This window comes from Penaeus chinensis, chromosome 12, assembly GCF_019202785.1.
Source record: "Penaeus chinensis breed Huanghai No. 1 chromosome 12, ASM1920278v2, whole genome shotgun sequence".
NCBI lineage: Eukaryota > Metazoa > Arthropoda > Malacostraca > Decapoda > Penaeidae > Penaeus > Penaeus chinensis.
This window is the reverse complement of record NC_061830.1, coordinates 10,044,642-10,052,141: the sequence shown is the minus strand read 5'-3', so window position 1 is coordinate 10,052,141 and position 7,500 is coordinate 10,044,642. Positions and strand designations below refer to the sequence as shown.

The 7,500-nt window shown below is 50.0% G+C and overlaps 1 protein-coding gene across 2 annotated transcripts in view; it reads right to left on the bottom strand.

The window, feature by feature from the left end:
* LOC125031209 overlaps positions 1–7,500 on the bottom strand; it is a 19,088-nt gene that overhangs the window by 7,605 nt on the left and 3,983 nt on the right. The window contains exon 1 of one of the 2 annotated variants that reach the window (XM_047621826.1): positions 5,557–5,713. The exons of the other annotated variant lie outside the window; for it this stretch is intronic. The gene's annotated coding sequence lies outside the window, so the exon portion shown is untranslated. Of the gene's footprint in view, positions 1–5,556; positions 5,714–7,500 lie in introns of those variants that run through there. 2 annotated transcript variants of the gene reach the window in all.

Sequence of the window (7,500 nt, the reverse complement as noted above, 5' to 3'; positions counted from 1 at the left end):
AGAGAGAGAAGAGAAGAGAAGAAGAGAGAGAAGAGAGAGAGAGAGAGGGGAGGAGAGAAGATGACGAGGGATCGTTGAGCGGAGAGAGGTATACGATGAGTTGAGATGAGGTGAGAGATGAGGGAGAGAAGAGGAAATCGAAGAGGGGGGGGGGGGGGGGGAGGAGAGAGGGGGGAAAAGGAGAAAGCGAGAGGAGAGAGAGATGATTGGAGTATGAGAGGATTGAGAGAGAGGAGAGAGAGGAGAGAGGATACAACATGATGTGAGACAGGAGGAGGAGAGAGAGCTTTGCGGAGAGAGAGAATAAAGAGAGATGAGAGAGAAGATAAAGAGAGAGAGAGCGAGATAAAAGAGAGAGAGAGGAAGAGCTAATAATTAAAATAAGATTGAGAAGAGAGACGACGGAGACGTGGTTTCTGGATTGAGAGAGCAGGAGATGGATTGAGAGTTGGAGATGTTGATTGGATTGGTGAGAGAGAGAGAAAGAGAGGACGAGAAGAGGAAATCGCGAGAGAGGGGGGGAAGGGAAGGACAAGAAAGGGAAGAAGGAAAAGCTGTGAAGAGAGAGAGTTGAGGAGATGTGAGAGAGCCGAGATGAGGAGTGTCGGAGACTTCAGATGATAGAGAGAGAGAGAGAGAGAGAGAGAGGAAAAGAGTGAGAGAGGAGAGGAAATCGGAGCCGGAGAGCGGGTGGAAAGCGAGAGATTGAGAGATGAGGAATTTGAGAGAGAGAGGTGTAGATTAGGGGGGGGGCTGACCCTGCGAGGAGGGAGATTTGAGGAGAGAGAGATGAAGAGAAAGAGAGTGTGTTTGTGTGAGTTCGTGAGTCTAGTTTTACCTAAGGAGTGGGGGAGGAGGGGGGATAATAAAGCGGAGATGAGAGGAGAGAGAGAGAGAGGAGATGAGCAGAGAGTTAGAGAGTGAGATGAAGATTTTGAGAGGAGAAGGAAGAGAGCTTGAGAGAGGATATTCGGGAGGGATGAGGAAGTGAGATGAAGAGAGGTGAGAGAGAGAGGGGGGGATGAGGATGAAGAGAGAGAGTGAGAGGAACAATCGAGAGAGAAGAGAGGAGAGAGAGAGACGAGGCTTGTGTGATGGTGCCGAAGAGACGAATGGAGAGAGAGAGGGAGGAAGAGGTGGGAAAAAAAAAAGAGAGAGTCAGAGAGACGGAGAGATGATTGACATATTTCATTTGATATGAGTTCTGATGAGAGAAAGATTCGTGTGATCGGATATTGGGAGACGATGGGATGATCGCGAGAGAGAGACTGGATCGGAAGATGCGTTGGACGAGGAGACGAGAGAGAGAGGGGTGGGGTGGGAGGTAGAGGATGAGAGCTTGAGAGAGAGAAGAGAGCGTGCAAGGAACCTTTGGGAGAGACTAGAGAGAGAAGAGAGAGGAAAATGAGGAGGAGAGAGAAGGCGGAGCGAAAGCTAGAGAAGAGAGAGAGAGAGAGAAAGAGAGGGATGGAGGAGGAACACATGACTTAGAGAGAGGGAGAGAGAGGAAAAAGATGAAGGAAGAGAGTTGAGAGAGAAGCGATGATGATGTGAGGAGAGAGAGCGAGTATGAGAGAGGAGATGAGGACGATGAGAATGGGAGAGACTTGAGAGAGACAGAGAGAGGGGGGGGGGGTGAAGCGAGAGTGAGAGAGACGATGAGAGAGAGATGAGAGGGAGCGAGAGAGATTGAATGGAGACGAGAGTGACGAGATGATGGCGAAAAAAAAGATGAGAGGAGGGAGAGAATGAGAGAGAGAGAGAGACAAGACTAGAGAGAGAGAGTGTGACGAGAGGAGAGGAGGAGAGAGAGGAGATGAGCGAATGACGAAGAGTTAGATGGGAGATCGCAGGCGAGAGATGAAGAGAACGGAGAGAGTATGACTTTGAGGTTGACCTTTGGAGGGGTTGATTGGAAGAGAGAGAGAGAACGAGGAAAGAAAGAGAGAAGAATAGACGGGAGAGAGAGAGAGTGGAGATCCGAGGAGAGCGAAAGATAGAAAGAGATTTTAAATGACGAGAGATGGGATTAGGAGAGAGAGAGGGGACGAGAGAGAGGAGAGAAGGGAGATGCGAGAAAGTTTGACCGAGAGAGAGATGGGTGAGATGATTACGAGCGTCGAGAGATGCTGAGGTGTGGAGAGTATGAGTGAGGAGAGAGCGATCCGAGGAGGAGAGAGAGTGGAAATCGAGATGAGTGGGGGGAGAAAAGCGAGAGAGAGAGGAGAGGAGGAGGAGACCAGAGGAAATGGATGAGGATTGAGAGAGAGAGAGGATAAAGAGAGAGAGAGATGAGGGAGAGACTTGGAGAGAGATACAAGATCAAGATTAGATGAGAGAGAGAGAGAGAGAGATAAAGATCGAGAGGAGACGAGTGATAAAAAAGACGATTGAGAGAGAGAGATAAAGAGAGAGACTGAAGAGAGATAAAGGATGAGCGTGAGAGAGAGGAGAGAGAGGATAGAGATGAGGGAGAAGAAGAGAGACGGAGCGTTAGATCGAGTCTGAGAGATTTTGAGAGATCCGAGGAAGAGAGACTGAGGAGAGAGGAAAGAGAGAGAGGGAAAAAATCTGTGTAGTAGAGAGGGGGGAAAAGGGAAGACGAGGGGCCCATGAAAGAAGGAAAGCGGGAGAGAAAGAGAGAGGGAGAGAGATGAGACGGATGATGATGAGAGATGGAGAGAGAGAGAGAGAGGTTGGATGGGAGAGAACGGTTCCCCAAGATGACGGGTGGAGAGAGGAGAGAAGGAGGGAAGATTGTTGGAGAGGTTTGTCTTTTTTTTTCGACGAGGAGCTGATGAGAGAATAAGAGAGAGAGGAGAGAGGGAATCAAGAGATGAGGGGGGAAAACAGGGAAAGCCGAAGGGGAGATGTGATGGGGAGAGGCGAGCGATGTAAAGGAGAGAGAGAGAGACGATTTGAGAGTAGGATTTGGCCTTACTACGAAGAGATGGAGATGAGGAGGACGTGAGAGAGAGGGAGAGATGGAGAGTGAGGAGAGGAAATCGAGAGGAGGAGGGGGGAGATAAGCGAGAGAAAAAGGAGGAGAGAGAAAGGATGATGAGAGGATCAAGAGAGGCGAGTTGAGGGGGAGAGGCATAGACGATTCAAAGAAGGAGCGGAGAAGTCTAGGGGAGAGTGACCACACCGAAGAGAGTCTCGACGTGCGATCATGAAGAGAGTGAGGGTACGAGATGAGAGTTTGAGAGCCGAGATGAGAGAGTTGAGAGAGAGAGGGGGAGGGAGTGAGAGAAGAGAGAAAGAGAAGAGAGAGGAACATCGATGTAGTGAGTTGATGAGAGGAGATGACGCGAGAAGAGAGGAGAGTTGAGAGAGCAGAGATTCGAGGTATGGAGGAGAGAGAGATTGAGCCATGGAATGAGATTTATGCGACGGATTGAAGAATTCTGACGAGAGAGAGAGAGAAGGGAGGCTGAGCGAGAAAAAAAAAGAGAGAGAGATGAGACAGAGAGGGAATGTTTGGTGGGAGAATGAGAGATAGAGATGAAGAGGAGAGGGGGGGGTGGGGGTTTAGAGGGACTGAGAGAGAGAGATGAGAGTTGGATGGACGAGACAGAGAGAGAATCGAATTGAGGACGGAGATGACGAGCTGGGATGTGAGAGGGACGAGAGGACTGAGTTGAAGCGAGAGAGAGAGATGAGGAGAGAGAGAGGAAATCGACTGTGAGGAGATGAGAGGAAAGCTAAGAGAGAGAGAGAGAGAGAGGAAAGAGAGGGAAGAGAGAGGAAACAAGTGAGAGGGAGAGAGAGAGGACAAGGAAGAGAGGAGATGAGTGATGCAGGGGAAGAAAGAAAGAGAGAGGACGATGGAGGGAGGGGAAAGAGAGATGAAGAGGGGGGAATGGGAAAGATAGAGAGTTGAGAGGGGGGAGGAGGAGAAGAGGAAGAGAGAGAGAGAGAGAGACCAGCGAGAGAGATGAGACTAGTGTTCGAGAATTGGTTAGAGACACGTGATAATCGGGATCGGAGACGGGAGAGATGGGGGGGACGAGAGAGAGAGGAAGGGAGGGGAAAGGACGGGAGGGAGGAAGGGAGGAACAAGGAGGGCCGGGAGGGAGGGAGGGAGGGAGGGAGGGAGGGGAGGGAGAGAGAGGAGAGAGAGATAGAGGAGAGAGATTAGATGGGAGATTTGAGAGAGAGAAGAAAAGAGCGGACCTAAGAGTGATGACGAGACGAGGTGAGGGAGGGAGGGGGAGATTGGGAGGGAGGGGGAGGTGAGAGAGAGTGAGGGAGAGAGAGAGAGAGAAAATGAGAGAGAGAGAGAGAGGAATGAATTGATGAGTAGAGAAGGAGAGAGAGAGAGGGAAGATGAGGACGAGAGAGGAGGAGAGGAGAAGAGATCTGATGAGGAGGGCGCCGATGAAGGAGGATGCGACTGGAATATAGATGGCGATTGATGAGAGAAAGAGTATGGGATGTGATGAGGGAAAGAGGAATGATATGGGAAAGAGAAAGAAAAGAAGAAAAGAGAGAAGAGAGATGAGAAGACGAGAGAGATAGAGAAAGCGAGAGATGAGTGGGGAGATGAGAGGGAGAGACTGGGATTGGGAGTTAGAGGACTCGAGACGAGAGAGAGTGAGAGTGATGGAGCGGTGTTGAGAGAGGAGAGACAGAGGAGGAGGAGTACGAGGAGAGAGAGATTGCTCAGGGGAGAGAGAGGAGGTTAGAGAGAGGAGAGGAGATTGAGAGAGGAGAGAGAGCAGAGGAGGAGATGAGGAAGAGAGACGGTGGTGAGAATTGGGAGGGCGAGAGTGCTGGAGATGACGATGGACGATGTGAGGGGATGAAGAGTAGTGTGAGAGGGGGGAACGTGAATGAGAGGAGGAGAGAGAGGCGATGCGGTGATAGATCGACGAGATGATGGGGAAGGGGAGGCGAGAGGAATGAGAGAATCAAGAGATCGAGTGAGTGGAGGAGTGAGAGAGAGAGGAGGAGCGGCGTTGAGGAGAGAGGAGAGAGAGTGAGAGGGGGGATGGGATCGGAGACGAAGAGCGAGGAGATGCAGGGTGAGAGAGATAAGAGGACGTGCGGTTGGGGAGACGTCTCCTGGAGGCCCTGTGATCCCGGATATGTAGCGAGAGACGTCTTAATGATGAGAGGATGAGTGATGGAGAGACGAGGAGGAGGAGAGCGAGGGGGAGTGTTGACGAAGACTGAGACGGGAGAGATTTTGTGAGGAGAGGAGTCAGAGAGCCGGGATGGAGTGACGAGAGCTAACGAGATGAGTGTGAGATGGGAGACGACGGACGAGGAGAGAGACGAGAGGGTTGGGAGGCAGAGGAAACAGAGAAAGAAAAGAAGGAGGGTGGGGGGGGAGGAGTGCGAGGAAGGAGTTTTGTAGAGTAACAGAGGAGGAGGATATTGAAAAAAAAAAAAAGAGATTAAGAACGAAGGCTGATAAAAACAAAAACTGAAAAACAACATATAAAAAAGGTTTCGTACACTATCGACTCGAACCCAACTCACTGGCCCGAAAATACTGTTCGAAACAACGGAATTCGGAACGAGATGCCGATGGAAGCGCAACAGACTGACCTTCACAACAGACCGCGTTAAATAATCCTTCAGTCAGGCAATCGACCCTTGGCAAGTAGCGCAACACAGGCACGGCAGGCAGTCAGGCAGACAGGCAGGCAATGCGATGCTCCTGTGATCTCTACGATACTGCGAGCTGGATGTTGCAACTCTTCTGTAATGCCTTCAACCGCCACCAAAAGAAATGGAGAGAAAAGACGGTGGTTCCTTTTTTTTTTTTTTTTTCTTCGCGGAAAAAAAATACTGGAGATAAAAAAAGAGGGGAAAAATCTTTAAGGAAGATTTAAAAAAAAGTGAGGAAGATACAAAACACGAAACTAAGAAATGAGATTAAAAGAGAGGATGAGTGAGGGAGGGAGGGAGGAGGGGGGGAGGGGAGCAGGCAGGAGGTAGTAAAAAATGTGTTTTGTTAGAACACATTATTTTACATGACGGTTCTCTCCTATAATAGGTAGAAAGCATTGAACTAGTTGATGCCCTATAAAGGACGTTAAAAATATAAGAAAATGTAAATTGGATTAAATAAGTTGCCCTTAAAAAAGGAAAAAAGAGTAAACAAGAGTGTGCGTGAGAAACCAACGTTAACGTGTCAACACAGTGCGATGGAGAGTGAGGGGGGGGGGGGGGGCGAGGCCACTACATTCTTTCTCTGTGTTCGTCTCCATTTTTCTTTATATATTGCCTTGTTCTATTTTTATTTTTTTTTTGTGTTTTTTTATTCTTTTGTTGGAGACTATCTGTATGCCTCTGTCTCTTTCCCTTTCTCCTTTACCACCTCCCTCCCTCCCTCCCTCTCTCTCTCTCCTCTCTCTCTTCTCTATATATATATATTATTATATATATTTTATATATATATATCTACCCTCCCCCCTCCCCCCTCTCTCTCTCTCTCTCTTTTCCCCCCCGTCTCCTCTCTTCTCACTTCTTTCTCTTCCCCACCTCCCTCTCTTTCTCTCCCTCCTCTTCTCTCTCTCTCTCTCTCTCTCTCTCTCTCTTCTCTCTCTCTCTCTCTTCCCTCCTCCCTCTCTCTCCCCCTCCTACCCCCCTCTCTCTCTCCCTCCTACCCCCCCTCTCCCCCCTCTCTCTCTTTCTCTCTCTCTCTCTCTCTCTCTCTCTCTCTCTCTCTCTCTCTCTCTTCTCTCCCTCCCTCCTCCCCCTCTCCTCTCTCTCTCCCTCCTCCCCCCTCTCTCTCTCTCTCTCCTTCCCTCCTCCCTCTCTCTCTCTCTCTCTCTCTCTCTCTCTCTCTCCTCCCTCTCTCTCTCTCTGCCCCTCCTCCCTCTCTCTCTCTCTCTCCCCCTACTTCCTCTCTCTCACTCTCTCCCTCCTCCTCCCCCCCCCCCTCTCTCTCTCTCACCTCCCTCCCTCTTTCTCCCTCTCTCTCTCTCTCCCCCTACTCCCTCCTTCTCTCTCTCTCACTTTCTCCCCCTCCTCCCTCCCACCCTCCTCACTCCCTCTCTGTCTCTCCCCCTCCTCCCTCTCTCTCTCTCTCTCTCTCTCTCTCTCTCTCTCTCTCTCTCTCTCTCTCTCTCTCTCTCTCTCTCTCTTCCTCCTTTGATGTAAGCTTTTGGCTCAATAAACTTGTCAAATCAAATCAAAATCCTCTCCACCCCCCCTCTCTCTATCTCTCTCGATATAGTGACCTGTTCTCGTGCTCTCGCCCGCCTTGCATACCAGAAAAGCCAAATACTTCCTAGCTTACAGTAATTCCACTGTCCAACAGGTCTACAACCGTGACAATGACGGAGAGACCTTAGAACACGCTAAGCCAACCCTATTTCTCTCTCTCTCTCTCCTCACTCGCTCTATCTCTCCCCCCCCCCCCCCCACCCCTGCTCTCTCTCTCTCTTCCTGAATCAATCCACTGCAGGACATAGGCCTCTCCCAGTCTTTATTACGTTTATTGTTTCCAGTCTTGGCCCCCAAATTCCGTTATTTAGTCACGCA